A 26,357-nucleotide genomic window follows, 5' to 3' on the forward strand; every position below is an offset into this window, starting at 1 on the left:
TATGAAAATATTTTCCCTAAACACCTTCCAAGTACCTTACAAATACCCTTGCTAGAGAAGCAAAAGCTTAGACCATGAGCCCAGCTTAGCTGGAGAATATGATTCTTATGACATATACTAACAGGTATTCTCCAGCCCCACTGCCCACCTCTCTATCTCCACCCCAGGGTTACTATTGTGAGAAAGCTGCCTTTCAGATGCCTTGAGATCTTAGATCTTTTGTATCGCAAAGAGGGAGTTCGAAATATGCCAGCCCTCCCACCTCCCATTTCCTGCCACTGTTAGAGCCCTTCAAATGGGCCTGGGCTTCTCTGGTTTGCACTGGAAACCACCTGTGCTGGTTATTAAGGTATTGTTTCTCAGCTCCAAACCTGCCTTGCATAAACTGCTTTGCGATACTCTGGCTGAACTTGGCCAAAAAAAAAAAAATCTGTTCTTTGGCCTGCTTGCTACCCTATTCGGTCCTGCCAATAGGGGGCACTAGAGAGGCTGCAAGATTAGCAGGACACTTGTTGCAAACTCCAGCTTTTGTCAACATACCCGGAGCCAGCCTCATTTTACCCTCTCAGTGGTGCCAGCACCACCCGGATATGGCTTCCTCCTCGGGGATGTGCATCCCAGCTCCAAGAGGCTCCTCCTCGAAATTTCTAGATTCTGATAATCCCAGCAACTTCCTTTTGTTCCTGCAGCCCTATGGAGCGGTAGCTACTTCCTGTGGTTATTTCTCTGTTCACACCAGTGTTCCCTTTGCTCCTTTAGCCCTCCAACACCGATTCCTCACATTATCTTCTGTCTGCTGTAGTAGCCAATGTGGTTTCTGCTTTCCTGACTAGATCCTGACTCACATTAGATTCCACTCCCTGTTGTCCACTCCCTTTGTCCCATTGATCCAGGCTCACAAGGAGAAAGGGGGAGTCGCCTCAGGCTCGAGGCCTACATTGAATCCATCCTCATTGCCCAACCATGGTCTGTGGGCACTTGGCAGCAAGCCCCAGTGTGTAGGGTGGTGCTCTGTTTGTTTTAATACTGCCATAGAGAAGTACTTTCTGGGCTTGGCGCCGTGCCTCATGCCTATAATCCCAGCACTTTGGGAGGCAGAAGAGGGAGATCCCTCGAGTTCAGGAATTTCAAGCTGCAGTTGAGCTATGATCACGTCACAGCACTCCAGCCTGGATGACATAGGGAGACCTTGTCTCTAAAACAGAATATATATATATATTTATATATATATTTATATATATATATTTATATATATTTATATATATATTTATATATATATTTACATATATATTTATATATATATTTACATATATATTTATATATATATTTATATATATATTTATATATATATTTACATATATATTTATATATATATTTATATATATTTATATATATATTTATATATATATTTATATATATTTATATATATTTATATATATATTTATATATATTTATATATATTTATATATATATTTATATATATTTATATATATATTTATATATATATTTATATATTTATATATATATTTATATATATATTTATATATATATTTATATATATATTTATATATATATTTATATATATATATTTATATATTTATATATATTTATATATTATATATATATTTATATATATATTTATATATATTTATATATATATTTATATATATATTTATATATATTTATATATATTTATATATATTTATATATTTATATATATATTTATATATTTATATATATTTATATATTTATATATATTTATATATATTTATATATTTATATATATATTTATATATATTTATATATTTATATATATATTTATATATTTATATATATATTTATATATATATATATTTATATATATTTATATATATTTATATATTTATATATTTATATATATATTTTATATATTTATATATATATTTATATATATTTATATATATTTATATATTTATATATATATATTTATATATTTATATATATTTATATATTTATATATTTATATATATTTATATATATTTTATATATTTATATATATTTATATATATTTATATATATTTATATATTTATATATTTTATATATTTATATATATTTATATATATATTTATATATTTATATATTTATATATTTATATATATTTATATATATTTATATATATATTTATATATATTTATATATATTTATATATTTATATATTTATATATATATTTATATATATTTATATATTTTATATTTTTATTTTATATATTTATATATATATTTATATATATTTATATATATATTTATATATATATTTATATATATATTTATATATATTTATATATATTTATATATATATTTATATATATTTATATATATTTTTATATATATTTATATATATTTATATATATTTTTATATATATTTATATATATTTTATATATATTTTTATATATATTTATATATATTTTAATATATATTTATATATATTTTTATATATATTTATATATATTTTAATATATATTTATATATATTTTAATATATATTTATATATATTTATATATATTTTAATATATATTTATATGTATTTATATATATATTTTAATATATATTTATATATTAATATATATATTTATATATGTTAATATATATTTATATATATTTTAATATATATTTATATATATTAATATATATATTTATATATATTAAAATATATATATATTTTAAGAAAAGTACTTTCTGTATATCTTTGGATGTACAATAAATTTCTCATTCAAAAACCACATATTCTATTTAGAAGAATGCCTGAAAAGAATCTTATAAAAGTCCCTGAACTCATATTTTCATAAAGATTCTTTTCTTCCTGTCTTATGTTTATACCTCATTTGAATCTCCCAACAAACCCATGAGGGAGGCGGGGTGGGCACATCATCTCCATGACCAGGGAGAACCTGAGAGGGAGCCCCCTCTCCTGTCTGCTCTCACCTGGACCAACTAGTGGCAGAACTGAATCTCTTTATTTCTTCTCTCTTCTGTCTCCAAGATGTGCTTAACACAATGGTTTTTCTATTAATTTTCTACTGATGCATGACAAATGCCACAAATTTAGCAGCTTAAAACAACACCCATTTATTAGCTTGCAGTTCTGTCCATCACATGTGCAGCACAGAGTGGCTGGGCTCTCTGATCATCATGATATCCCAATGGCGAAATCAAGGTATCCGCTGGGCTGACACTGAGGAAAATTCATTTCCAAGATCATTCTTGCCATTGGTAGAATCCAGTTCCTTGCAGCTGTAGCCTGAGGTCCCCATTTCTTTACTGTCTGCCAGGCAGGTGCCACTCTCCATTCCTAAAGACTGCTCAAGTTCCTTGTCATCCCTTCATCTTCAAGCCAGCAACAGCACATCGAATCCTCCTTGTACTTCTAACCTCTGATCTCTTCTTCTGCCATCAGTCAAGGAAAATGCTCTCCTCTTAAAGAGTTCATGTGCTGGGTACAGTGAATCACACCTGTAATTCCAGCAGTTTGAGAGGCCAAGGCAGGAGGATCACTTGAGCCCAGGAGTTCGAGACCAGCCTGGGCAACACAGCCAGACCCCCATTTCTACAAAAAAAAAAAAAGGGAGGAGGGAGGGAGGGAGGGAGGGAAAGAGAAGGAAGGAAGGCAGGAAGGCAGGAAGCAGGGAGAGAGAGAGAAAGAAAAAGAGAGGGAGAGAAAGAAAAAGAGAAGGAAGGAAGGAAGGAAGAAAGGAAGGAAGGGAGGGAGGGATGGAAGGAGAGAGGAAAGAAAAGAAAGAAAGAACGAAAGAAAAGAAAGAAGAGAGAAAGAGAGAGAAGGAAGGAAGGTAGGAAGGGAGGGAGGGAGGAAGGGACGGAGGGAGGGAAGGAGGGAGGGAAGGAGAGAGGAAAGAAAGGAAAGAAAAGAAAGAAAGAAGGAAAGAAAAGAAAGGAGAGAGAGAAGGAGAGAGAAGGAAGGAAGGAAAGAAGGGGGGAAGGAAGGAGGGAGGGAGGGAGGGAGGGGGGAGGAAGAGTTCACGTGATTAGGTCAGGCTCCAGGCTTGCTGGGATAATCTTCCTATTTTAAGAGGAACTATGCTTATAACATAATCTAATCATGGGAGTAAAATCCACCAAATTCACAGTCCTGGGATTATGCAGGTCTTGTGCACCACAGGTGAGAAATCTTGGTGGCTTCTTAATTCTGCATACCACAGGACTTGTTTCCCATGGTGTTTTCTGCAGACTCCACCATCAGAATAGCTGAAGATAACGCATTAAAAATGAAGATTCTTTGGTCACAACACAGACCTCTGAATCAATCTCCGGGGAGACTGGATCTAGGAATCTGCACCTAACACAAACTTCTCACATGATTCTGATGCTCAAGAACATTGGAGAACCTAGAATTTCACAGTGGCATTTCACAGGCTGGGTTAGAACAGAGCATCACCTCTACTCCGTGTGCTATGCAGCCCAAACGCCATCAGGACCTATACACTCGCTTCTCCAGCTGGGGATGGAGAGTATGAGCTCTTCCCAGCTCCCAGGTGAGTCCCTCCAAAGGGGTTGCCCTCCTGTGAAAGGAGCTGCCTTGTCCTCTCTCTGGAAGCCGTCCATTTCCAATGACTGGTCAATGTGGCGGGTACCAAGACCTACTCTCTCTTTGCTTCAATTGGGGCATATCTGAAGGGCCATCCCAGCTTTCATTTTCCCACTGAGATCACCTGAGGCCTCTCTTGTTCATGCAGTTCAACTTTGTCTGCCCCGCCTTGCACCCCTTTCTCCTGTACAGGCATCCCAAGGGCTCTCCTCAAGAAACCTCACACCCAAATCTCCATCTCAGAGTCTGTTTCCAGGGAGCCTAATCTAAGACACACACATAGCGTTTATTGGAGATCTGTCTTTGTCGCTGTGTCTCAAATGATATACCCAATCTGTCATCATCTCCATGGCTACCTCATCCAAGCTGCCATTTCTCTTTCTTCTCCCCTCCCGCATCACATGCCATTCTCTACACACCAGCCCCAGGGAACCCTAATAGCCCTTGATGATTTCTTTGTTTGCTGCCTACTTCCTGCATTAGATGTAAGCTTGAGGAAGGCAGAGACTGTTTTTTGTGGTTGTTATTGTTCACTCCTATCTCTTTGGCATAGAATAAAGTCCAATAAACGCTTGTTGGATAAATTAGTGGATTAAAGCACCAAACTCTCAATGATACAAAAAGACACCACCAATCAGGTATAAGCAGATTCAAATTTTTTTTCAGTCCACCACTACAATGGAAAGGTACAAGCAAATTAAAATTAGAAAATGGACCCTGTATGTTTTACCCCCAAATTAGGTATATGAAGTTCATCTGGGAACTTTCCTTAAACATGAGGATTTTAGGTTACTTTTGAAAAATGTCAGGGAAAGAAGAAACTGGCCTCTGAGTCATTTTGGATCCCACTATCCAACTGTCACATCTTTTCTGTTACATAGGAGTTATATTCCAGCAATGATGAGTTATAACATTAATATCTGAAGGGTAAATTTCATTCTCTCAGTGACTACCAAAATTAGTGGTACATTTTCTGAGTGGGGAGGGAAGAATAATGTCTTCTTAGATTCAACTGAAAACTCTTTAGAAGACACACGAGCCTCGTTCTGCATAATTCTGTAAGTTCTAATGTAGGTCCAGTGGATTTATTTAAAATGAGGGATCTGTTATTTGCCAAGTGAGCTTGAGAAATGAAAAACACCTAAATCATTCTTACCTATAGCTTCTTTTTTGGAAAGGTGCTAATCTTAGCTGCAGTGATTAGTGAGGAAAGGGGTACATGTTCACTGAGCTAGTCATTCCTGAAACAGGATTCAGGAAAGGGCAGTTTTGTGACTCAAGTGCAGTTTTGGAATGACTTTTATGAAGGAAGAAAGCAATGTTCTCCAGGTAGTCAGAATAATTCAGACTCCAAAATTATTACCTGATTTATAAGTAGTAATTTGCCAGCCTTGGCTTCTTCAGAGGAGAAAAATCCTTGAAGGTATGTGTATATATTATGTATATATTTTTAAGTGCCAAAAAGTGCATGACATCATCGTTAATTTAAAAGCAAAAATTCAAGATCATAAAAAGAGGGGAAAAGACCTATTTGTTGACCAGAGCAGACTTATGTGACATACAGAGAATGAACTCTTGCCATGTACATTTGGAGACCAATCATTTCAAGCCAATCAATAGTGCAATTGAGTACCCATGGGCACAGAGAGCCTTCCTAAGGAATTACAGCAAGTCACAAAATCATAAACAAAACCAAAAAAATACATATCTTTGTGTCTGTGTCTCATGGACCTAGTTATTCCTGCCTAGATGCCAACATCAGATTGAGAACCATAAAAATTTATTCGAACCAATAGCCAAGGAAGAAACTGAAAATATTTTCAAGAATTGCCTCTATATTTGGGTTTTGGCATCAAGCAGTTATACTGCCTATAGTCTCACACTTGCAAAGAATAATTAATTCCAATGCAATATAAAATGTTCCAGGATTTAAAAAAGAATTACCCAATTTATTTTACAAAGCTAAAATAAATTATAGCAAACCCCAAAATGACCAGCACAGAAAAGAAAAATATGAAAACAGCATTTATTTTGGAGAGACTTCTAGCATTACATAACCAAATTAAGTACGCAGGTGCCCTCTGACTCAGAAATTCCACTGATGAGCACATATCCTGGAAACATTCCCAGGCAGGCTGAAGAGGGAAAGGTACATGGTGGATCATTGCAGCGTGGTGGTGGCAAGGAGATGGCATCACTGGGAGAGTGAATGGGTAAAATGTGGTGCAGGTACACCCCAGAGTATTTTGCTGTGGGTAGAAGCAATTAGTTGGACATACTTAGGGCAGTAGAAATTGATTTTAAAATATGGTACATAGTGAAAAATGCAAGAAACAGAACAATATAAAATACAATATCACTTAAACAATATGCAAACCAGTAATATATGCTTTTCAAAGACACATTCAAATAGAAATAAACATATACATTAAAAGTATTACTGATTGGAGACAATGGGACTAGGATATAAAATAAAGGGAATAAATAAATGTATGTCTGCATTCCAATTTCCATGGGCCTGAGTCCCTTTTGCCTTCATGGGTCCTTTCCTCCATTAGAAAAACATTTAAAAATCATATTTTACAACTGTGTTGATATAAAGAGAAATATATTAATATTATGTATTAAAACATTTTCTCTGGGCCAGGGATGGTGACTCACACCTGTAATCACACTTTGGGAGGCCAAGGCAGGAGGATTGCTTGAGGCCGGAAGTTCAAGACCAGCCTAGGCAACATAGTGAGACCCTGTCTCTATTAAAAAATAAATAAATAAATAAAATAAAAACTTCTGTCCAGGCGTGGTGGCTCAAGCCTGTAATCCCAGCACTTTGGGAGGCTTAGGTGGGCGGATCACGAGGTCAGGAGATGGAGACCATCCTGGCTAACACGGTGAAACCCCGTCTCTACTAAAAATACAAAAAAAATTAGCCGGGCGTGGTGGCGGGCGCCTGTATTCCCAGCTATTCGGACAGGCTGAGGCAGGAGAATGGCGTGAACCCGGGAGGCGGAGCTTGCAGTGAGCCGAGATCACGCCACTGCACTCCAGCCTGGGCGACAGAGTGAGACTCCGTCTCAAAAAAAAAAAAAAAAAAACTTCTTTGCCCTAAAAGTACATTTTTACTTCTGACTTACAAGAAATTAAAACACTTTCCTGGGCCCCTAAATGTATCATAAGCCCTAAGATACTGTGCTTTCTGTGCCTGATTTGACTCTGAATAAATGAGTGAATGAATGACAATGGGTCCTTGTAGGAACAACTGATAATTGTGTCAGGAACTAAGGAGTATGATTCATTCAGTGCTCTGCATTTTAGGTCCAAAAACCTTTCCAGAAACAGCAGTTAATTAGGTGTGTTGAAGAACTCTGACTTATGAAAGCAGGATATTACTAAGACTTATGAAAAAAAAGGAAGCTTTCCCAAAAACGTATTCCATGTGGAAAATGCTGAGTTAAACAAAGCTAAACAGGTTTTTATATCTTATGATCTGTCAGAACCTTTACTATATAGTGTAATATAAGATACGAATCCCCAAGGAGGTGGGCAGGGAAGTTAACAAGGAGGGTTTCCCAAAGCCATTTGACAGTGACATTCTTCTGCTTTGATGGTAGAGGCACTGAGCGCTGAGAACTCCCTGAAAAGCTTGGCCCAGGTCAGTCCCTGCCCCAGGATCAGGCAGGTGAATTCACTCACAGCTGTCTGAGCCTGGACCCCCATCTACCCTGCCTGCCCAGGCAGAGCTGTGCTTCCACTCAGGCTGGCAGACTGTGGCTCTTTCAACCACTAGGTTGCAGGACAGTCCCTGGGGAGCAGTGTGGCCCAGGTCAGGACCAAGCCAGAGATTATGGGTATGGTTTAATTTACAACCTCTGAATACTTAGACATAAAGTATGCGGGCTTTCATTTGTACAATACACTTCCTTGTCTTTTTCAGTTTTAGAGGCTGCCTGCATTCCTTGGCTTGTGGCCCCTTCCTCACATCACTTCAACCTCTTGCTTCTGGGGCCACATCTTCTACTACTGCCTTTGACTTTATTCCCTCCTTTTTATAAAGACCCTTGTGATTACATTGGGTCCACCTAGAAAATCCAGATAGTCTCCCTATTTCAATATCCTTAATGTAATCACACCAGCAAAGATCCTTTTACCATGTAAGGAAACATTCACTGGTTCCCAGGATTAGGAGGTGGATATCTTTGGGGGCCATTGTTCTAACGGTCCTTGAGAGATTTCAGTGAGCAGAGCTCCACCCGCTAAGCTGCATTAAACATGCAGTGTGAGAAAAAAAATTGGGGGTGCATTGACTCACTGAGATTTAGGAGGTTGTCTATTACTACAGCAGAATTTAGCACACATTTATACCTCATTTCATTTTTGCCTCCTGTTTATATTTTGCAATAACTCTATGCGTTAAATATGACTTTTTAAAATAAAGTACTTTTAAAATAATATACTAGGAATAATCAATCTATGAACAAACCAAAGAGTGTTTTTGTTCTTGAAAAAAGTAACTTCAGATCTGTAGACTTAAAAATAAATATTGCCCACATTTAATATCCTAACAAAATTATTTCCTGACTCTGAAAAATCTTCATATTCCCTTTGTTCCAAAAAAACTAACAGGTGGCCAGGCACGGTGGCTCATGCCTGTAATCCCAGCACTTTGGGAGGCCGAGGTGGGTGGATCACGAGGTCAGGAGATGGAGACCATCCTGGCCAACATAGTGAAACCCCATCTCTACTAATAATTAGCTGGGCATGGTGGTGCTGCCTGCAATCCCAGCTACTCCAGAGGCTGAGGCTGCAGAATCGCTTGAACCCAGGAGGCGGAGGTTACAGTGAGCTGAGATGGCACCACTGCACTCCAGCCTGGCGATATAGCGAGACTTCGTCTCAGAAAAAAGAAAAAAACTAACAGATTAGCAATGTTGATTTACTTAGATGCTGAACCAGGTGAAAGTAACAAAGAAAACAAACTTGATTGAAAGATTGTTAAATCTAGTCCTGTTTTTCCTAGAAGTTGAGGGGTGAGGATGGAGGGAGTTTTTCCTGACAATGGAAATGCAAATACACTTACCTGACTTTCTAAAGCACAATCCTTTCCCTAGTTCATGTAATCGTGTGTTATAGGTCATAAAACGTAGAGTGAGAAATGTTTTACAGTCTTGAATTACAGAGTCCAAGCTGTGCCACCACCCACATGTCTTCTTCATAAGTTGGATGGACTTCTGGACATGTCAGTCTCAGTACAAATCAGTGGTCACCAGCTTTTTGATTGTGCCCCTCTAATCAGGAAAAAGTGTTCAGCCCATACTTCCACTATGTATACTTACCAGTGTATGACAAGCATTACAATACATGCACAAAAAAGACACTAAAAGATAATATAAAGATGAGATAAATAATATTATTATTTCTTTATTTTGGGGTTAGGAAGTAGGCTTTATTGGTGGGTGTGAATAAGGAGGGGCAAACCAGTGGGAGCCCCCATAAGTACAGGGCCCGCCACTTGTCCAGGGGGCCATGATTGGGGGTGTTTGACTTGATAGCCGTCTAGGATGAGCTGCTTCACAGCTACCATGTCTTCAAATTCATCCACATTAATCTTGGTAAAATCTCGCTTCTTTGAAATATGGATCTTCTAGCAGCTAGGGAATTTGAACTTGGTCCTGTGTGGGGTCTTAATCCCATACTCCTTGTTCTGCAGCTTGGTGCAGATGAACATGATGACTTGGCCAATGTGGACCTTTCCTCCCATGCCCTGGGGCTTTCAAAGGCAGCCTGCGTTCCTATCTAGAGCATAGACTGGAGACAGTATCAGGTCAGGGACATGAACGTCCATTGGAAAGGGCTGTCTCCAAGGTTCCTTAGGGCAACGCATACAACATACAAGCAACAGGGTGCACACACTACCAAGAAGGCTGATGTTCGCAGCCATGGCACACCTGGCCCTTACAAGGAAAGGAACATGATCAGCTTAATTGACTGTAGGAAATACTATTTTTAAATGTCTTTCTAATCATGGCAGCATCATGCTACAATCATTAATATTTCAAGGCAAAATATTCCCTTAAGTTGTGGTTCCTCATTAATGATAATGGATGTAAATACAACTTGCAAGCCATCTCCTTGATAATTTTGACTATTTTGTCAGACTTTTCATCAAATCTCATTTGACCCTTATTATTTTTGCCTTTCAATGTGGGTAGCAAAGAGTTTTTCTAGGAGTAGAACTGTCTGCTCTTTTTGTTGTTGTTGTTCTTGTTGTTGTTGTTTATTTGCTTGTACTCATGTTATTGTTTTCACCTCAATCCATGGTTTCTTTGCAGGAAATCTTTTTTTTATATACTCTAAGTTTTAGCATATATGTGCACAATGCGCAGATTAGTTACCTATGTATCCATGTGCCATGTTGGTGTGCTGCACCCATTAACTCGTCATTTAACATTAGGTATATCTCCTAATGCTATCCCTCCCCCCTCCCCCCACCCCAAAACAGTCCCCAGAGTGTGATGTTCCCCTTCCTGTGTCCATGTGTTCTCATTGTTCAGTTCCCACCTATGAGTGAGAACATGTTGCAGGAAATCTTTTTAAGTCATTTGTCTGTTTTTACCAGAGTTAATTTAATTAAAATTGGAGACTATTATCTAAAAACCAGTTATGACAATATAGCTGTAATGCATCACACTGTGCTGAAAGCAAAAGAGTGAGGAAACCACCATCAACCCATCTTTTCTGGAACTCCCACTCTTCCCTCGGGTGCTTCTGTGTACGGTACAACCACCACACAAAGCCAGGTGACATCTGGATAAACGGAGGGTGCCATTGTCGATCCATATATTTACTTGCATAATGCTTCTGAGAAGCATGTGCCATACTCTGTAGAACTCTAATATAAGTAGCTGAGGCCCGGCGCAGTGGCTCACACATGTAATTCCATCTGTTTGGGAGGCTGAAGCAGGTGGATCACTTGAGTCCAGGAGTTTGAGCCGAGCCTGGGCAACATGGTTTTCATGTTGATGGGGGTTTCATGTAGAAACTCCATCTCTACAAAAAAAAAAAAAAAATTAGCCGGGCACAGTGGCGCACGCCTGTAGTCCCAGCTCCTCAGGAGGCAGAAGCAGGAGGATCACTTCAGCCTGGGAGGTCCAGGCTGCAGTGAGCTGTGATTGTGCCACTGCACTCCAGCCTGGGCAACAGAACAAGAACCTGTTTCCAAAAAAATAAAATAAAATAAGAAGAAGGAAAAAATAAGTATCTGAAATGCAAGTTTCTAAAAAGGCTTTTACATGGGCAATCAGTTTAGGTATATGGCAAAAGACGCGTAATCTATTCTAATAATGTTGCTATTATAAAACAAATTACAAAGAAACTGAAGCCAGAAAGCCTAATCCTGCAGAGGGCTTTTGGCAATTAAGGCCAGAAACCAGATAGTCTGAGTCTCGGGACTTTATTTCTATTACACCATGAGATTATGAATAAGTAAACTTAGAAATTTCATGACCCAATTAAGTCCTGCTGGCCTCCCTTCAGCATGCTGTGCTCTCTGATGAGAGGGAAAGACACAAGCCAAGAACAGGGAGAAGCCAGGAAGTAACAGGTCCAGCCCTGGAGATGGAGGAGGGTTTTTAGTTCCCTGCAAGATAATTATAAAGAAAAGATATTTATTTATAAGAAAACATTGAAAGAATGCAAGAAACTACTAGAAGTGGTTACCTTTAGGAGTGAGGTGAGGGTGGCAGGAATGTGGTGGACAAAAATAGGGCTGGGGACCAGATTTCACAGTGCATACCTTGTATATAGCTCTGATTCTTTTTTTTTTTTTCTGATGGAATCTCGCTCTGTTGCCCAGGCTGGAGTGCAGTGGTACAATCTCCACTCACTACAACCTCCACTTCCAGGTTCAAGCAAATCTCCCATTTCAACCTCCTGAGTGGCTGGGATTACAGGTGCACTCCACCATGTCTGACTAATTTTTGTATTTTTAGTAGAGATGGGGTTTCACCATGTTGGCCAGGCTTGTCTAGAACTCCTGAACTCAAGTGATCCACCGCCTTATCCCTCCAAAGTGCTGGGATTACAGGCATGAGCCACCTTGCCCGGCCCCCACAGGCACTGTTAACCACACCTACCAATCATGGCCTTCAAAATGCAATGGCTGCTGCTTCATTCCCGATCTCAAATTTCACACAAGGCACTCACTTCAAAATTGGAGTGATATAGAGAACATTAGCATGGCCTCCGCATGGGATGATGCACAAATTCATGAAGCATTCCATATTTTCAGCTTCCTTTTAATATCATGCGGTTATTTAGGTAATAAGAAATATTAAGTAATTGGCTTTAGATTTTGTAATTTTCTCCCTGAGTTTCTGCTAGATCTTTACATTCTAGTAGTCAATGTATGTTCAGTGAAATGTAAAAATATTCCTGTTCTCTTTGATCAGTATTAATTTTTTGAAATCATATTGTCACTTGAATCCTGTAGCTGTCATTCATCTCTGTTATAAGCAATGTTTGATTTTTGATGTGTGTAGACCAGCTCTTCTTCATTTTTTCATCATATTTTCAGATGTGATTTTACATTTCTGCATCTTAAAAACAGTTTGGACATAATTCTAGATACACACTACTAATTTATGTACCTACACATGTGACCTTTGTGAACAGAAATTGCCATGTCCAATCTGTGTTTATACATAACTTTCTGGTTATATACTCCTTAGATCTGTGGATTCAAGTTACGGAAGTGAATACCATTAAAATCCTAGGCCATGTTAATTGATTATACATGTTTAGAATGTTAAACAAACAGGCCAGGCCCAGTGGCCCACACCTGTAATCCCAGCAATTTGGGAGGCCAAGGCAAGCGGATCACTTGAGGCCAGGAGTTCAAGGCCAGCCAGGCCAACATGGTGAAACACCATCTGTATTAAAAATACAAAAATTAGCCGGATGTGGTGGCAGGCGTGCCTATAATCCCAGCTACTTGGGTGGCACGGAGGTTGCAGCGAGCGGAGATCGTACCACTGCACTCCAGCCTGGGTGACAAACAAACAAAATCACACAAGTTTCTCTTGTGGCAACTATAACTCTGAACCATACAAGGTATCTCTGTATCTAAGTTATCTGGGAAATGTCATTCCAAGTTAGCTACCTTGACATTGTACAAAGTCCCCATGGCTCTTCACAGGGACAAATGCAGTGTAGCTAAAAGCAACTTTGATAAGCTGATTGCCATAGAGTGTAAGACACTCAAGGCTCCAGCTCCAGCTTCAATTAACAATTGCTATGCTTCCTTCTAAGGATGTGGGGCTGTCTGCCTGCAGGGCTTTGGCTTTGTGGGTGAAATATGCAGGTTTGGAGCTAAACCTGAATTGCTGAGGACTGGGGAGGAGAGGCAGCAAGGTGCCCCCAGCAGCTCTATGTTGCTTTTGCCAGCAGAGGGCTCAGCTTTGCTAGAAATAAACCTAGAATCATTTGCAGAAAACAAGTTCAGAGGCTGGGTGTGTTGGTTCATGCCTGTAATCCCAGCACTTTGGGAGGCCAAGATGGGTGGATCACCTGAGGTCAGGAGTTCAAGACCAGCCTGGCCAACATGGTAAAACCCCATCTCTAATAAAAATATAAAAATTAGCCTGGCATGGTGGTGGGCACCTGTAATCCCAGCTACTCGAGAGACTGAGACAGGAGAATCACTTGAATCCAGGAGAATCACTTGAATCCAGGAGGCAGAGGTTGCCGGCAGGTAGAGGTTGCAGTGAGCCAAGAATCGTGCCACTGCACTGTAGCCTGAGCAATGGAGTAAGACTCTGTCTCAAGAAAATAAAAAAATTAAAAGTCAGAGATTAGCAAGCTATAGAGGCACCAACGTGCCCCCATTGTGTAGTTTTTCTTTAACATTTTTCAGAAGCACCAGTACAGACTGAAAAGACTCCAGCCCTCATCATGGCTAAGATTCTGTTCCTGGAATATAGCCAGATGGACTCATTAAATTCATATTTGAATCTTCTGGAACTATGACTTGAAATGTCTACAAGTCCGTAGAAGAAACAGCTTCATCTCCTATAGTGTGTACTGCTACATCTTGCCCCGATCCCCTTCCCCAGGCCACCTCCATCTACTGCCAGCATCTCACAACTGCTCCTGCTCATGAGAACTACCCTTGGCCAATGGGAGCCACCTCCCCCAACAGCCCCTTGCCAGTGATTGGCTGATGTGAGGAAACAAGAAGCCAATCCATTTGTCTCAAGGGAGAACTCACTGTAGTGCAGTCCACACTCCAGTGCTCCCCTTGGGGCCAGGCAGTACCTGCCAGGGCCACATCCTTACTTAGCTCTTCTGCTCTCTGTTTCTTCCCTCGTTTTTTCCTGAGAGCACATCCTGAGGAAATCAATGGCATTTGAATTCCTGTCTTAGGCTCTACTTCTAAGGAGTCCCAATCTATGATCCCTCCTATTGTATTCTCCTCCCCAGCCACACTGCACACCTGCCAGTCCTAGAAGCGAGGCATGTGCCAACCTTTGCACTTGTCATTCCTTCTGCCTGCCACAGCTTACCACCAAATATCTGAGTGGCTGACTCCCTCAGCTCCTTTAGATCTTTACTTAAATGCCAGCTTTTCATCAAGATCTTGTTTTGGATTTTTTTTTAACAACCCATTTAAAACTACAAACCCATCCAACACTCCTTTATCCCATTCTTCTTCCTGTACCATTTAATATAATAATAGCAAGTACTACTTATGTAGTGCTTAAAGTGTGCCGGGCACAGTTCTAAGTGTTTAACACTGATTAAATGTAATCCTCATGACAAACCTCAAAAGTGTTTATTAACCCAATTTTACTGATGAGGAAACCGAGGCACAGAGAGGTTAAGAACTTCCTCAAAGGCCATACAGCTTGTAAGTGATGGTGCCAGGCTTTGACCCCAGGCTGTCTGGCTCCAACACTGTGTCACTACACTGCACTATCATATTCACTTTATTTATTTATTTGCTTATTTACTTTATTTACTTATTTGTGTTGATTAATTTATATCTCCTTCCACTAAAATACAAGCTCCTTGAGGATACAGATTTTTGTCTTCTTGGTCCACTGCTGTGTCCCACAGCACCTAGAGAAGTCGGATACCATACTCAGCCCTCAAATATTTATTAAACTATGTACCTTCTGTGTCCTCAAGCCCTTCTTCTTTCTGGATTCAAGAGAGAAAACAAATTGTTATAAAGTGGATTGGTTCTTCTACTTTCAGCCAATGTTCAGATTGATAAAATAAGAACCTCTTCCTTCCCATCTTGATTGAGCTCTGTAACAAATTGGATGCAATATTTCATGGCTCACAGTGATAATGTTTAAGTATCTGGCTTCCATTGTATAACCATGAGTGCCATGCAGCCATGTTATTGCTGGCTAAGATAACAATCTGTAGCATTCTGATCACCAGAGTTTGCAGTGATGTTGTCAAGTTTTTTACCAGAGACAATCAAAACTGGGAGAAGACCTGTGTGAATCTAAGCAGAAAGTTCATGGCCAAAGTCACTTATTCATACCATTTAGTACTGTTTGCTGGGACTTCAGGGAACTCCCAAAATAGCATCACATCCAAGTTCTGAACCACCTGAGAAATAGGCCCAAAAAATAAGATGCATGGAAATCAAAATATCATGTTTACTACTAAGAAAGCTGATATTGCAGAATATGGCTTAGATTTAAGAGCCAACTGGGTTTGCTAACACTAAACCCCAGAACTAGACAAACTTGCCCATGGATGGCCACAGACCTCCCCAGGGAGAGCCCTGACCCTGTAAACCTACAGCATGGAGGAGTAAAAGCAGACACATCTTTTCTACAGGTTTCCAGCTCCCACGAGGACTCAAGAGGACACATTTTATCTTCAGGTCAACAGCTCTCAAGGGGAATTGAGAGGAAAGGGCTGCCATTCTATCCAATTTCTCCTCTGCACTCACCAGTTAGACAGGTCACTGCATATTCCCAAAAAACAAAAAAGAGGAGTGAAAAAGGCAGAGCGATGCCAGGCATGTCACACTTATGGATACTCCTTCAAATGAAAGGAATCATCAATAGTGGGCATTTTATTTCACAGCAAAATGGGCAGTTGGACTACTAAAGGAACTAAAGTTACATTTTTACTTTATGAATATGGTGTCACCAAATATCTGACAGATTCTTATGATTACCACTTTGTTTCTTAGTTATCAGAGCTAAAGGTGTATTGAAACTGTAGCATTATACAGTTAGGCGTAAAACTTCAAAGATAATCAGTCAACTGCTCTTCTTAATGCAGACGGCAAAACAGAAGGGTTGAATAATTTGTCCTATAACAAAAATCTAGGCAGGTCAGAACCAGAACTGTATCCCCTGTTTGTTCTCAGCCCAAATCTTTTATCCATCCAATGGCTGTTTTCAGCTTGTCATCAAACTGTCTCTAGTGTCAAGAAAGAGAGGAAAAAGAAACCCTTCACTAATAAAAAGCAAAAACATAGCATACATGTCTATTTCACAGCCAAGATGACAGGGTGGCAGTAAGATGAGGTGTTCAGGAAGACAGAAATCATTTCTCTACATGATGTAAAATAAGCGCTTCATTATCTTTCACTGTACCTTTCATGATTTGATATCTTGCACTAAAATTTCCTGTCAGTCTGAGTTCATGTGCTGTAGCTAGCTAAGTCTCTCTGTTTAGGGAGAACTAGATTTTATTTTCATGAAATTCAAGAAAACTAGACAGTTGTCTATATAAACATAAACTACAGTATCCTAATGATATCTGCATTATATTATTTATACATAGCTCAAATGTCCTGGGCAATTTTTTAACTTCTACATTTTTACGACTCATACTGTAGCTTTTTTTCCAATGAATGATAGAAGAAATTAGAACTAGTCCTGGTATCTCAGAGGAGAGGGAAATCTTATTTCAAGATTCTTTCACTTTCTAGGCCAGGCACAGTGGCTCACGCCTGTTGTCTCAGCACTCTGGGAGGCCTAGGCGGGTGGATCACTTGAGGTCAGGAGTTCGAGACCAGCCTGGCCAAACATGGTGAAGCCCCATCTCTACTACTAAAAATACAAAAATTAGCCAGACGTGGTGACGTGCGCCTGTAATCCCAGCTACTCGGGAGGCTGAGGCAGAAGCATCGCATGAACCCAGGAGGCGAAGGTTGCAGTGAGCCAAGATTGTGCCACTGCACTTCAGCCTGGATGATAGAGCGAGACTCCATCAAAAAAAAAAAAAAAAAGATTATTTCACTTTCTATAATGCAATATGTATGCATAAGGGCTTTAAAATAGTGCACAATGGCCGGGCGCGGTGGCTCATGCCTGTAATTCCAGCAGTTTGGGAGGTGGAGGAGGGCGGATCATCTGAAGTCAGGAGTTTGAGACTAGCCTGGTCAACATGGTGAAACTCTGTCTCTACTAAAATACAAAAATTAGCCAGGTGTGGTGGCTCGTGCCTGTAATCCTGGTGCTTTGGAAGGCCCAGGCGGTAGGATCTCTTGAGCCCAGGGATTTGATGCTACAGTGAGCTATAATCGCACCACTGCACTCCAGCCTGGGTGACAGAGCAAGACCTTATCCTTAAAAAAAAAAAAAAAAAAAAAAAGCCTGCCCTGGCACGGTAGCTCATGCCTGTAATCCCAGCACTTTGAGAGGATGAGGCGGGTGGATCACGAGGTCAGGAGATAGAGACCACTCTGGTCAAACATGGTGAAACCCTGTCTCTACTAAAAAATACAAAAAATTAGCCGGGCGCGGTGGTGGGCACCTGTAGTCCCAGCTACTCAGGAGGCTGAGGCAGGAGAATGGTGTGAACCCGGGAGGCGGAGCTTGCAGTGAGCTGAGATCGCGCCACTGCACTTCAGCCTGGGCGACAGAGCGAGACTCCGTCTCCAAAAAAAAAAAAAAAAAAAAAGACACTGTCAAGAAAATGAAAAGACAAGCCACAAACTGGGAGAAAATATTTGCAAGACAATCTGATGAAAGACTAAAAATATACAAAGAACTCTTAAAACTTAACAAGAAGAAAACAACCCAATTAAAAAATGGACTAAAGACCCTAACAGATACCTCACCAAAGTTGATGCATAGATGGCATCTTTGTATATCTATATAAATATATATATACACAAATCTTTGTGTGTGTATATATATATGTATATATAAAGATGCTCAACCTCATATGCTTTCAAGGAATTACAAATCAAAAAAACAAATGAACTACCACTACACACCTATTAGAATGGCCAAAATCTAGAACACTGACAACCCCAGATGCTGGTGAGGATGTGGAGCCACAGAACATCCCATTCATTGCTGGTGAAAATGCACAATGGTACAGCCACTTTGGAAAATAGTTTGGAGATTTTTGAGGAAGCTGAAGACACTCTTATCATATGATTTAGCAATCATGCTCCTTGGCATTTACCCAAAAAAGTGAAAACTTATATTCACACAAAAACCTGCACATGGATGTTTATAGCACTTTAATTTATAATTGCCAAAACCTGGAAGAAACCAAGATGTCCTTCAATAGGTGGAAGGATAAACTGTGGTCCAACCAGAAAAGAGAATATTATTCAGCACTAAAAAGAAATGAAAAAGCACTATCAGCACTATCAAGCCATGAAAAGACACGGAAGAAATTTAAATGCATATTAGCAAATGAAAGAAGTCAATCTCAAAAGGCTACATACTGTACAGTTCCAACTATATGACATTCTGGAAAAGGCTACAGTAAAAAATCAGTGGTTTCCAGGCGTTGGGTGGAAGTAGGGACAAATAGGGAGAGCACAGGGGATTTTTAGGGCAGTGAAACTACTCTGTGATTCTACAATGGTGGATACATGTCATACATTTTTCCAAAACCACAGAAGTACAACACTATGAGTGAACTCTAATATAGACTATGGACTCTGGGCAAAAATGTGTCAGTGCAGGTCCAGTGTAGGTCCATCAGTTGTCACAAGTGTACTGCTTTGGTGAGGTATGTCAATAATGCAGAAGGTTATGCATGTTTTAGGGCAGGAATTATGGGATATCTCTGTACCTTCTGTTACATTTTTCTGTGAACCTAAGACTTCTCTAAAACAAAAACCTATTGAAAGCAAAAACAAAACAAACACAACAAAACCTAGATAAAAGAACACTGAAAGAAGTCAAGGGTGAATTCTTGAGGATTCTGGTGGGGGGCGGAAAGATAATAAATTGAATCTGCAGCTGGTATAGCAGCCTAGAAAAAACATCTGAAGACTAGAGGGGAGAATGAGCAGAAACTAAGAACTAAAGGAATGTTGTTCAATTAGCTCTAGATTTAATTCATTTAGGTGATCCCTGTATGAATAACCACAAGTAATTGAGGCTAGAAAAAAAATAATAGCCCAAATAACTTATATTCTGAGCAAGGATTAGGAATTGTAGATACAAGGCAGCTTTCTGACATGGATACCAACATACAAAGTAAGATTTTGGGATTTTGCCTTTGAGGCTTTATCGTTTTACGTGGGGCTTTGTGATGCAAGTTCTCATTGGAGACTTCACTCTATTCATAGACAAAGTGTAAAGTAGCAAGGCTTAGTCACATTAGCAACCAACAATGTAATACTGGGGAGATATAAATTCAGCTTGTTGCTAACTTGCAGTGATAAAAGTCTTGAATCCTTGTTCAAAGACAATTCATTTGCATGTGATTTAAAGGCTCAGGAAATGGCCGTGGAAAACCTTTATTCAAGGGAAGTAAATAAAAAATGTTGCTATGGGATTATTAAAATAGACTGGAGAAATTTCAAGGTACTTCCATTATTTACTTACTCACTAAATATTCTACATGACCTGCCTTAGCCAGGACCATGGACATGCTGTAGATGTGAATTTTAGTTCACTTCACTAGGGTTTCCAAAAGCCATGTTCTTTTGTGTCTCTAAATAAAGGTACATTTGTTTAGAGTCCCCTTTCACTCAGGAAGTTCAATCTCAAGAATTTGGTGGGGATGGGGGGCAGGAACCCTTCTTCCTAGGGTCAAGTGAGGGGATCTGGCACAATCTAGAACATTCTAGAAGATCCTCTGATCTCTTCTGGTCACACTGAACTGGTTGAGGTATTCAGTGTCAAAATCCATGTGGTCCCTTGAAAGCAGTGGCCCAGTCCCAGATCTTTTGACAGCTGAGAAATTAAAGACTTGGTGAACCTTCTCTCTCAGGGGACCATGTAGCTTTTCTGCCGTGAGGTCCTGCCACAGACCAGCTGTGGGAGGGAAGTGCTGGTCTCCAGTACCGTAGGACCTGCACACCTCTGTCCCACTCCCAGTCTCTTGAAAAGCTTTCAGAATCTTCCCTCGAGGGTTGGCCCACTTCCTCTCTCGGTTGGGGCTTCTTTTTTACAACAAAATTCTATATAGGGGTGATATTCCAAATGCCTGTTTCACGCTTTATCCCTGAACTCTTTGTTTATCCCTATAGTGCCAAAGTCATTAATCCTGAAGTTAGGGACACTTGGTGACTTTCTTGGAATGGGGAAGAGAGAATCCTTACCATTTTTTCAGGCTGCTGAAAGAGTACATAACTCAAATTAAAATCTCAATATGGTTTTCTAGTCACAGAAGTGAAGGTAAGAAAGACAGCCCCTGCCTTCAGGTATCTCACATCCTAGAATAGAGGCAAGTAAAGGGGTCATCAAAATACAGCACACAGGAGAGATTCCTGCCTCAGGGGCCAGGGAGGGAGAGTTTCCCTGGAGGAAATGGTTATGAACACTTAAACAACACTCCCTATGTGCCAGGCACTGTGCCAAGCAATTATTTATATAAAGATATGGAGTGGGGCTATAACTGAACCCAGGTAGTCTGGGTCCCTGCTTAAATTCCTAGGCTTTAGGGATATCTTCAATGGGACCCGAAAAAAAGGCATAAACTTGCCATGGCAGAGCATGTAGGTGCCTGGCAGAGGGTATAGGGTAGACACAGTGCAAAGATGCCCTGAGAGGCACTATGAAGAGGGAAGCTGGAATTGAACTGCCTGGAGCAGTTACAGCTTAGGCCCCTCCCCAAGTGGACTGCCAGGATACTGAAGCTTGTTTCCCTAATGCTCAGAAAAGTGAATCAGAAAAAGTGGGCTGACTAGGGTAACAAAGGGATTCTCAAAAATTCCTCTGCAAAAGCGAGTCTTCCCCCAACATTCTATCAAGATCTTGATTACTAAGCTTATTAGATTTTGATTACTAAGCCTCTCATCTAGAATGGAATTATGCCCTGCAAGGAGCTAAATCTGTGGTTCGCATTTACATCCTGCTGTGACTCATTTTCACCAGCAAATCAAATTGCTTTTTTCCCACCCTCACCATAGCCAGGTGAGAAGCTTGCTATCTAAAGAGAGGGTCAGTACAGATACTAGGACACAAAGCTGACAATGCACACTTGTCATGGGGTCAACACATTTGCCATATCACTGGCCTCTGCTTAACCACATATTCTCTCTGCTACACCAGGAACATTCTGTTTTTTGCATTCAAAGGCTTTGCATATCATGGACTACAGAAAGCAGTTTTGGAATATTAAAGTAGTAAATCTACTTTCAGGATGTCTATTATCAGCAGTTGTGAGTTAAATAAAGGATAGCCTCTGGGAGGCCGAGGCAGGCGGATCACCTGAGGTCAGGAATTCAAGACCAGCCTGGCCAATATGGTGAAACCTCCGTCTCTACTAAAAATACAAAAATTAGCCGAGTGTGGTGGTGCACGCCTGTAGTCCCAGCTACTCTGGAGGATAGGACCGGAGAATCGCTTGAACCCAGGAGGCGGAGGTTGCAGTGAGCCAAAATTGCACCACTGCACTCCAGCCTGGGTGACAGAGTGAGACTCCATCTCAAAAAAAAAAAAAAAAAAAAAAAAAAGATAACAAAGGATAGGCCTGTCGCAGTGCAGACTGGAGACACAAGCAAATCAATATTCTAACACCTTCATTCTTCAGCCTTTCCCCATTTGGGTCAAAATTATGATCATTGGGGCCTGTTTCACCTCTTGCTGAGTCTGGCATTCTGAACATCAAATCCAGATGAAGCTGAAGCAGCCAGAACTCTGGGTTGATGGCCCAAAAAGCTCAAGCTGAGAACTGGCAACGTGCCTCGCCCGACAGCCGTGCCAGCTCATACAGGAAAGCAGAACCTGCAGTCCATCTTTGTGTGACACCTCATTTAAACCCAACTGCTCTGCTTTTGTGAGACTTGATATGATTTATTCCTCAGAGAGGGAATGACTGACTCACGAGGTCCTGTGATTCACAGAGGTACGCAGATGGCAAGTTGAGCTGGAATAAGAAAAAGAATGGCAGGGCCAAGGGCTGCTCTTGCCACCCCATGAACACCCAAGATGTCCCCGACACACACATGAAACCTCTCCACACCAGGAATCCAGTCAGAGCCCCTTCTATAGAGCAGGAAGAGGTGGTTGTGGGTGAGCTCTGGGCTCCTGCGGGCATCAATCTAGATTTCCACTTGCTTTTTTTTTTTTTGAGACAGGATCTGCCTCTGTCACCAGGCTGGAGTGCAATGGAGAGATCATGGCTCACTGCAGCCTCAACCTCCTGGGTTTGAACAATCCTCCTGCCTCAGCCTCCTGAGTAGCTGGGACTACAGGTGTGTGCCAATACAGCTGGCTGATTTTTTAAATTTTTTTTAGTATTTTGTACAGATAGGGTCTCATGTGTTGCCCAGACTGGTCTTGAACTGCTGGCCTCACATGATCCTCCTGCCTCAGCCTTCCAAGGTGCTGGAATTACAAGTGTGATCTGCCTCATTTTGTTTTTAATCCATCCCCATCCCTCCCCTACTAGGGCTTGCTATTCAGCCAACCACACTGCACAGCACTCTCTCCTACCACACAAAGCTGCTTGTCCAGGTCTCTCCAGGTGTCTGTATCTATCTCTTGTTATGCATCAGTCTATGTGTGTCCTCTGCCCAATGAGGCTACTGGAGACATAACATATTGTAGAGGTTAAGAACATGAGCTCTGGGACCAGGCCACTGCAGTCTGAATCATGGCTGTGCCACTTCCCAGCTATGACCTTGGCCATGTTATTTAACTTTTCTCTGCCTCATTTTTTCTACCTATAACGTTGGGATAATAGTACATATTTCTAGGGTTGTTGGAAAGGCCTTGCCACTAATCTGTTAAGAAAGAAAGGAAATTGTTCAGCTCCCTCTTACAAGTGAGAACATGTGGTGTTTGGTTTTCTGTTCCTGTGTTAGTTTGCTAAGGATGATGGTTTTCAGCTTCATCCATGCCCCTGCAAAGTACGTGAACTCATTCTTTTTTATGGCTCCATAGTATTCCATGGTGTATATGTGCCACATTTTCTTTATCCAGTCTATCATTGATGGGCATTTGGGTTGGTTCCAAGTCTTTGCTATTGTATATAGTGCTGCAATAAACATATGTGTGCATATGTCTTTATAGTAGAATGATTTATAATCCTTTGGGTATATACCCAGTAATGGGATTGTTGGGTCAAATGGTATTTCTGGTTCTAGATCCTTGAGGAATTGCCACACTGTCTTCTACAACGGTTGAACTAATTTACACTCCCACCAACAGTGTAAAAGCATTCCTATTTCTCCGCATCCTCTCCAGCATCTGTTGTTTCCAGACTTTTTAATGATCGCCATTTTTTTTTTATACGGAGTCTCACTCTATCGCCCAGGCTGGAGTGCAGTGGTGCAATTTCAGCTCATTGCAACCTCTGCTGCCCAGGTTCAAGCAATTCTCCTGCCTCAGCCTCCCGAGTAGCTGGGATTACAGACACCTGCCTCTGCGCCCTGCTGATTTTTGTATTTTTAGTAGAGACAGGGTTTCACCATCTTGGTCAGGCTGGTCTTGAACTCCTGACCTTGTGATCCACCCACCTCAGCCTCCCAAAGTGTTGGGATTACAGGCATGAGCCACCATGCCCAGACAACGATCACCATTATAATTGGCATGAGATGGTAGCTCATTGTGGTTTTGATTTGCATTTCTCTAATGACCAGCAATTATGAGCTTTTTTTCATGTTTGTTGGTCTCATAAATGTCTTCTTTTGAGAAGTGTCTGTTCATATCCTTCACCCACTTTTTGATGGGGTTGTTTTTTTTTATTGTAAATTTGCTTAAGTTCCTTGTAGATTCTGGATATTAGGCCTTTGTCAGATGGATTGACTGCAAAAATTTTCTCCCATTCTGTAGGTTGACTGTTCACTCTGATAATAGTTTCTTTCGCTGAGCAGAAGCTCTTTAGTTTAATTAGATCTCATTTGTCAATTATAGCTTTTGTTGCAATTGCTTTTGGTGTTTTAGTCATGAAGTCTTTGCCAATGACTTCCACACAGGGAGGGGAACATCACACACCAGGGCCTGTTGGAGGGTAGGGGGAAAGGAGAGGGAGAGCATTAGGACAAATACCTGATGCATACGGAGCTTAAAACCTAGATGATGAGTTGATAGATGCAGCAAACCACCATGGCATATGTATACCTATGTAACAAATCTGCATGTTCAGCACATGTATCCCAGAACTTAAAGTAAAATTAAAAATAAATAAATAAATAAATAAAAATTTAAAATGCCATTTTAACATGTAACTTTCCTATTAAAAGCTTTTATCTGGAAAAAAAATAAAAAGAAAGAAAGAAAAAAGGAAGCGAGGGAGGGAGGGGCACAGGAAGGATGGAGAGAGGGGAAAGAAAGACAGTGAGCCTCTTGAAATAAAGGACCATGTATTATTCACTTTTTATTTTGTGCCTCATTAAATTCATTCATCATCATTACCATTTGTGAGTTCATACAACATAACAGTTACCGAAAAAGATCAGTGCTTGACTGCCCTCACCATCAAGGAGCTCGCAGTCAAGACAGAATGCCAATGAATGACATCAGTGGTTGTAAGAGTGTAAGGAGAGCCAAAGGACAGTAGGGCCACACTGCTCTGAAGCTCATCACTCTGGAGCCCAGGTTAAAATTCTACTGTCACTTCCTGGCTGCATGACTGAGTAAGTTATTAGCACCACTCACGGGACTGCTATGGGGATGAAGTTAAAAGATGATGAAAGCCTGGGCAACATAGCAAAACCCTGTCTCTACCAAAAAAAAAAATAATTAATTAATTAGCTGGTGTGGTGGTGCATGCCTGTAGTCTCATCCACATGGGAGGCTGAGGCAGGAGGATTGCTTGAGCCTGGAAGTAGAGGCTGCAGTGAGCCATGATTAAATCACTGCTCTCCAGCCTGGGCAACAGAGAGAGATCCTGCAAAAAGAAAGGGAAGGGAAGGGAACGGCAGGGGAGGGGAGGGGAGGGGAGGGAAAAGAGAGAGAGAAGAAGGAAGGAAGGAAGGAAGGAAGGAAGGAAGGAAGGAAGGAAGGAAGGGAGGGCGGGCGGGCCAGGCATGGTGGTACACACCTATAGTTCCAGCTACTCAGGAGGCTGAGGCAGGAGGATTACTTGAGGCCAGGAGTTCCAGGCTGTAGTGTGCGATGATTGGGCCTGTGAATAGCCACTGCACTCCAGCCTGAGCAACATAGCAAGACTCCCATCTCTAAAAAGAAAAAAAATAATAAGGTCATGGGAGACCAGAAGTGCAGCTGACACATATGCATAACAGGTATCCACTGCAGAGTGCAATGGGAGCACGGAAGGTGAGAAACTAAACTTGAGTGTGCAAGGCTTCCACGAGGAGGTGACCTCAGAGCCCAGTCTTCAAGAATGAGTAAGAGAGAGGTGGAGAAGCAGAGGAAGGC

At 40.4% G+C, this 26,357-nt stretch overlaps 1 non-coding gene and 1 pseudogene across 1 annotated transcript; one reads left to right on the forward strand and one right to left on the reverse strand.

Annotated features, from left to right (window-relative positions):
* Nucleotides 1-10,430: 10,430 nt before the first annotated feature.
* On the reverse strand, nt 10,431-10,572 carry LOC115832018 (annotated as a pseudogene).
* Nucleotides 10,573-12,763: 2,191 nt separating this feature from the next.
* On the forward strand, nt 12,764-12,866 carry LOC115832006. Its single transcript, XR_004027483.1, has one exon. It is a non-coding gene; the product is annotated as a U6 spliceosomal RNA (small nuclear RNA).
* Nucleotides 12,867-26,357: the final 13,491 nt, after the last annotated feature.

This window comes from Nomascus leucogenys, chromosome 20 (assembly GCF_006542625.1).
Source record: "Nomascus leucogenys isolate Asia chromosome 20, Asia_NLE_v1, whole genome shotgun sequence".
Classification (NCBI taxonomy): domain Eukaryota; kingdom Metazoa; phylum Chordata; class Mammalia; order Primates; family Hylobatidae; genus Nomascus; species Nomascus leucogenys.